The 7,790-nt window shown below is 39.7% G+C and overlaps 1 protein-coding gene across 1 annotated transcript in view; it reads left to right on the top strand.

Annotated features, from left to right (window-relative positions):
* The first annotated feature begins 1,131 nt into the window (after nt 1-1,131).
* The window catches only part of LOC128694908 (uncharacterized), a 19,101-nt gene continuing 12,442 nt past the window's right edge, over nt 1,132-7,790 (top strand). The window contains exon 1 of the mRNA XM_070084982.1: nt 1,132-1,192. The gene's annotated coding sequence lies outside the window, so the exon portion shown is untranslated. The remainder of the gene's footprint in view (nt 1,193-7,790) is intronic.

Here is a 7,790-nt window from a genome sequence, read left to right on the forward strand (position 1 = left end):
ACCAGGGACAGCAGCTGTGAGGAAACACTCCCAGTGTTTGCAACCTTGCCGGGGATCGAATCACGGACACTGTGTGTGAGGCGTGAGTGTTGTCTACCAGGCCACGGGATACCTCTTGTAGTTGGCGACTCCTAGATTAGATTTAAAGACAGATTTTTAATTTTTGTAATGCTGGTAAGAAAACGAGGCATAAAGTTTTCTTTTGCTTTTCTGGGGCTGGAATGCAGGATGTTTAGCAAGAATATGCAACTCCTGACTCCATCACATCCACAGCTGCTTCACATTTGGAGGAAATGATGTTGAGAAGTCTAGGAGCGAGGACATGACTAGAGAAACTTATCAAGTTTTCTCTTCAAGACATCTTTGGGTCTGTTGGTAATGCTAATTATGTATGAAAGTGTTGTAGAGTCTTGGTCCCCTTGCATTTATTGGGCGTTCTCACTGTCCACTAACTCTTCACAGACGTACATTGTATCGTCAATCGTTCCTCGAGTTCATGTGGAGAGTAATGTGAATGTGCACCTTTGGAACCTGTCGATTATTACCTAGGTACCTATTTAATGCTAGGTGAATGCGGTGCACCTCAAGGTTAAAGGGAAATTAGTAAAAAATAATAGTAGTCACCTGTTTTTTGTACTACGTAGGTGTTTGAATAAAGAAGAAAATAGAGAAGTGAAAGTTGTTAGGTACTGTAGAGGATACCTACGTACCGTGGTGTTTGAGTGAAAGCCAAAGTGTCATTGCAAGAACCTAAAGAAAAGAATATAAATGTTCCAGGAAGTAGCAGGTGGTGGAGGACAGGTTGTGGAGGACAGGTGGTGGAGGGCAGGTAGTGTAGGGCAGGTGATGGAGGGCAGGTGGTGGAGGACAGGTGGTGATGGATAAGTGGTGGAGAGCAGGTGGTCGATGGCACGTGGTGGACAGGTGGTAGAAGACAGGTGGTGGAGGACAGGTGGTGGGGGTCAGGTGGTGGAGGGCAGGTGGTGCAGGTGCACCATTACAATATAAGTTGCAGGTGCACTATCACAGTATGAGTTGCGGGGGTGCATGAAACTAGTTCTGGCGTCAATTCTGGTCGTGCGCGCGAGTGCCAGGTATATAAACGGCAGTGAAAGCGAGGCGCCTCAGTCTACCAGAGACCGTCGAGGTATAGTTACATTCCTTGTTCTCCTTCACACGACACTGCGGGTGGGTAGGCTGCCTCTTTCTCTTGTTCGTGGTGTACAAAATATTTAACATTTATTGTATCACCAATGATTCGATATATGTATTGTGGGTTGCTAGGTATCCCAGGAAGGACAATGTCTCTCAGTTACGTTTAGTTGTGTTCTGTGTGTGATGACTAAAAAATTCCTTATCTAAACCCCGAGGTTTAGTAAACCAGAATAACTCAATAAAGTTAGGATGTCTTATTTCAACAGCAGTCTTGAAAATGAAGGAAGAATCTTGAAAAGTCTTGAGCCCTTTACACTTACTCAATTAAGTGAATATTTTTTTCCTCTCTTGCTTGTCATTTAAGGGTATTCTGCACCGTTTACTGAACTTCCCGCTCTCGTAAGGAGTAATCTCTGGAAGTAAATTTGTAGCCAATTTGTTGAATACTTTCCATTCATCATCCTGGCTTCAGGTAGTGCATGGATGGATAAACGGATGTGTTTAGGGGTTAACTTCCCACAGCCGTGTCCCAGACAACGCCTCCTGGTGGATCAAGGCCTGGTCAGCCAGGTTCTTATTGCTGGCCACAAGCAGTACATTGTACGAACCACAGCCTAGTTGATTTAAGGAGCTTATTACGTTTCCTTCTGAAGGCAGCCAGGGATCTCTTAGTAGTTCTTCTCTGTGTATGAAGGGAGGCTATAGAAGGTTTGCGAGACCTTATATTTATTGTGTTCTTTTTTAGTGTATTAATAGCAGACTTGTTCTTCAGTGGGGGCATTTTGCGCCACCTGCCGGTGTATGTAGATTTGTTAATAAGCGAGAATCATTGATTATCACATGTTGTCTGTGAGGTGGGACTTTATGTACTGTAAATTAGAGTATGACCTCTGATACCATAATGCTCTAGATTCAACAGCAGGATGTTGCGGTCTGCAGAGTCAAAAGATTTTCTTAGATCAATAAAGAGGCCCACTAGATATTTATTATTTTCTAAAGGAGCATAGACAGTCTTTAATGTTAATAACAGAGTCATACGTACTTTTTCCTGGCCTGAAGCCACATTGCCAAGACTTAAGAAATTTTGTTTAGTGATAAATTCGTATGTACTTGAATATATTATCCTTTCCAAGATTTGGGAAAGTATTAGCAAGTTAGAGATTGATGTACAGTAGCTGGAGTGAGGTGACCATGATAACATGTCAGTTAAGGATGAGGCTGGAAGATATTTATTAGAGTTGCAAAGCTAAGTGATAACACAAGGTGATAACACAAGGTGATAACACAAGGTGATAACACAAGGTGATAACACAAGGTGATAACACAAGGTGATAACACATGGTGATAACACAAGGTGATAACACAAGGTGATAACACAAGGTGATAACACAAGGTGATAACACAAGGTGATAACACAAGGTGATAACACAAGGTGATAACACAAGGTGATAACACAAGGTGATAACACAAGGTGATAACACAAGGTGATAACACAAGGTGATAACACAAGGTGATAACACAAGGTGATAACACAAGGTGATAACACAAGGTGATAACACAAGGTGATAACACAAGGTGATAACACAAGGTGATAACACAAGGTGATAACACAAGGTGATAACACAAGGTGATAACACAAGGTGATAACACAAGGTGATAACACAAGGTGATAACACAAGGTGATAACACAAGGTGATAACACAAGGTGATAACACAAGGTGATAACACAAGGTGATAACACAAGGTGATAACACAAGGTGATAACACAAGGTGATAACACAAGGTGATAACACAAGGTGATAACACAAGGCGATAACACAAGGTGATAACACAAGGTGATAACACACGGTGATAACACAAGGTGATAACACAAGGTGATAACACAAGGTGATAACACAAGGTGATAACACAAGGTGATAACACAAGGTGATAACACAAGGTAATAACACAAGGTGATAACACAAGGTGATAACACAAGATAATAACACAAGGTGATAACACACGGTGATAACACAAGGTGATAACACAAGGTGATAACACAAGGTGATAACACAAGGTGATAACACAAGGTGATAACACAAGGTGATAACACAAGGTGATAACACAAGGTAATAACACAAGGTGATAACACAAGGTGATAACACAAGATAATAACACAAGGTGATAACACACGGTGATAACACAAGGTGATAACACAAGGTGATAACACAAGGTGATAACACAAGGTGATAACACAAGATAATAACACAAGGTGATAACACACGGTGATAACACAAGGTGATAACACAAGGTGATAACACAAGGTGATAACACAAGGTGATAACACACGGTGATAACACAAGGTGATAACACAAGGCGATAACACAAGGTGATAACACAAGGTGATAACACACGGTGATAACACAAGGTGATAACACAAGGTGATAACACAAGGTGATAACACAAGGTGATAACACAAGGTGATAACACAAGATAATAACACAAGGTGATAACACACGGTGATAACACAAGGTGATAACACAAGGTGATAACACAAGGTGATAACACAAGGTGATAACACAAGGCGATAACACAAGGTGATAACACAAGGTGATAACACACGGTGATAACACAAGGTGATAACACAAGGTGATAACACAAGGTGATAACACAAGGTGATAACACAAGGTGATAACACAAGGTGATAACACAAGGTGATAACACAAGGTAATAACACAAGGTGATAACACAAGGTGATAACACAAGGTGATAACACAAGATAATAACACAAGGTGATAACACACGGTGATAACACAAGGTGATAACACAAGGTGATAACACAAGGTGATAACACAAGGTGATAACACAAGGTGATAACACAAGGTGATAACACAAGGTGATAACACAAGGTAATAACACAAGGTGATAACACAAGGTGATAACACAAGGTGATAACACAAGATAATAACACAAGGTGATAACACACGGTGATAACACAAGGTGATAACACAAGGTGATAACACAAGGTGATAACACAAGGTGATAACACAAGATAATAACACAAGGTGATAACACACGGTGATAACACAAGGTGATAACACAAGGTGATAACACAAGGTGATAACACAAGGTGATAACACAAGGTGATAACACACGGTGATAACACAAGGTGATAACACAAGGCGATAACACAAGGTGATAACACAAGGTGATAACACACGGTGATAACACAAGGTGATAACACAAGGTGATAACACAAGGTGATAACACAAGGTGATAACACAAGGTGATAACACAAGGTGATAACACAAGGTAATAACACAAGGTGATAACACAAGGTGATAACACAAGGTGATAACACAAGATAATAACACAAGGTGATAACACACGGTGATAACACAAGGTGATAACACAAGGTGATAACACAAGGTGATAACACAAGGTGAAACACAAGGTGATAACACACGGTGATAACACAAGGTGATAACACAAGGCGATAACACAAGGTGATAACACAAGGTGATAACACAAGGTGATAACACACGGTGATAACACAAGGTGATAACACAAGGTGATAACACAAGGTGATAACACAAGGTGATAACACAAGGTGATAAGACAAGGTGATAACACAAGGTAATAACACAAGGTGATAACACAAGGTGATAACACAAGGTAATAACACAAGGTGATAACACAAGGTGATAACACAAGGTGATAACACAAGGTGATAACACAAGGTAATAACACAAGGTGATAACACAAGGTAATAACACAAGGTGATAACACAAGGTGATAACACAAGGTGGTAACACAAGGTGATAACACAAGGTGATAACACAAGGTGATAACACAAGGTGATAACACAAGGTAATAACACAAGGTGATAACACAAGGTGATAACACAAGGTGATAACACAAGGTGATAACACAAGGTGATAACACAAGGTGATAACACAAGGTGATAACACAAGGTGATAACACAAGGTAATAACACAAGGTAATAACACAAGGTGATAACACAAGGTGATAACACAAGGTGATAACACAAGGTGATAACACAAGGTGATAACACAAGGTGATAACACAAGGTAATAACACAAGGTGATAACACAAGGTGATAACACAAGGTGATAACACAAGGTGATAACACAAGGTGATAACACAAGGTGATAACACAAGGTGATAACACAAGGTGATAACACAAGGTGATAACACAAGGTGATAACACAAGGTGATAACACAAGGTGATAACACAAGGTAATAACACAAGGTAATAACACAAGGTGATAACACAAGGTGATAACACAAGGTGATAACACAAGGTGATAACACAAGGTGATAACACAAGGTGATAACACAAGGTAATAACACAAGGTGATAACACAAGGTGATAACACAAGGTGATAACACAAGGTGATAACACAAGGTGATAACACAAGGTGATAACACAAGGTGATAACACAAGGTGATAAGACAAGGTGATAACACAAGGTAATAACACAAGGTGATAACACAAGGTGATAACACAAGGTAATAACACAAGGTGATAACACAAGGTGATAACACAAGGTGATAACACAAGGTGATAACACAAGGTAATAACACAAGGTGATAACACAAGGTAATAACACAAGGTGATAACACAAGGTGATAACACAAGGTGGTAACACAATGTGATAACACAAGGTGATAACACAAGGTGATAACACAAGGTGATAACACAAGGTAATAACACAAGGTGATAACACAAGGTGATAACACAAGGTGATAACACAAGGTGATAACACAAGGTGATAACACAAGGTGATAACACAAGGTGATAACACAAGGTGATAACACAAGGTAATAACACAAGGTAATAACGCAAGGTGATAACACAAGGTGATAACACAAGGTGATAACACAAGGTGATAACACAAGGTGATAACACAAGGTGATAACACAAGGTGATAACACAAGGTGATAACACAAGGTGATAACACAAGGTAATAACACAAGGTAATAACACAAGGTGATAACACAAGGTGATAACACAAGGTGATAACACAAGGTGATAACACAAGGTGATAACACAAGGTGATAACACAAGGTGATAACACAAGGTGATAACACATGGGCAGGTCTCTTACATATGAATGGTGATATTCTCGGTCTATTATTTGCTTTTCTTTCAAGTGTTTTTACTATTAAAGTTAAGCTCTGTAGAATTGGTTGATAATAAGCAGAGTGAACCTTGGTAACTGTCACTGAGGTAATCACTTGCTTCTTAAAGTTCCTGTCAAGATTTTAATAATTTTGGACGGTAGTGGTATTGGTCTGCCACCTTCTTGGAGTGGAGCTATATTCGTTGTTTTTAGTGACTGCGATGACCCCCTTGTCTAGCCTCCCTCTCCATGGAATATCTGAGTATGGAGTTTCATAAGTGGGGTCCTGGGGGGGGGAGGGGCAGCGTGCATGGGCATGTTGTCATTGGCTTTCTTGAAATCGACTTGGGTCAGGGTTATTTCGGAAATTTGTGTCATGTTAAAGTTTTAAGTGTCGCTCAAGAAAAATTCAATCAGATTATCTATCCTTAGCCTGATTAATGGCTCACTGAACACAAATTTAAATTGAGTCTTCAGTGTTTCATTCATTTCTTTTGCTGTCGTCAGTGTACGTTTCGTCTTGTTTGATCAAGGGTCCGATAGTGGACGTTGTTTTGCCGAGATTTTGCATATGAGTAAAAGTATTTTGGATTTCTTTAAAGTTAATTAGTTGCTTTTATCGTCCTCTGTCCTGATCTCAGCATGATTATTCAGCCTGAATTCAGTATCTTCTATTTCCTTAGCAAATTTTTCCTTTCTCACTTTAGACAGCCTGGAACGTTCCAGAAGGCCTGTGATTCTTCGTCTTAGTCTGTGGAGGGAGCATCTCTCTCTAGCTTGCATCCTCTCTTCACTTTTCTTAGTGGTATGCGCCTTGAACATCCTTCTAGTCTAGTGCCACAGAGTAACTCCTCTCCAGACACCGGTTCGGATCTAAGTTATTCAACATATTTACCAAGAATGTTTAGTTTATTTGATTCCATTTGATTCTTTTTGTAGTTGAAATAGAATTTAATGACAACCTCGTCATGGCTCTTTGTATTTTGCTGCTCAGGACTCGTGTGAATGCAGGTCTGAGCATCGATTAGGTTGTCATCTGAGAATACTGTTGTCGACACCGTTATGTTTCATACCAGATCATCAATGATTGTGAATATTAGGTCAAAGGTATTTTCTAATCTTGTTAGGCGATATTTTTAGTTTCATTACTGTATTTGAGTGTTCGTCTGAGCTGCTTCCTTGCATTATCTCTGCTGTTACGTTATTTTCCTAAACTCTTCCATTTTAAATGTCTTAAACTGACATCACCGAGCAACAAAAAGTTAAGGGTTGCGATTGAAAGACTTTTTCCAAACAGCTGATGTTTCAATTCTTTGGAAGTTGTGTCATGTGGATTATATACAAGTACAATAAATAGATCCTGGTTTTCAGTTTTACTGGTGTTATGCAACTCTCTCATATACAGACCAACCAACGTCTTCCCTCCTTGTTACCTCTGTTTTACCTGACTTCTAATTAAGTTGCACCCAGGTATCCATACTTCTTTGTCAAAAGGATCTTGTTGGTCTC

Source organism: Cherax quadricarinatus, chromosome 14 (assembly GCF_038502225.1).
Source record: "Cherax quadricarinatus isolate ZL_2023a chromosome 14, ASM3850222v1, whole genome shotgun sequence".
Lineage (NCBI taxonomy): Eukaryota > Metazoa > Arthropoda > Malacostraca > Decapoda > Parastacidae > Cherax > Cherax quadricarinatus.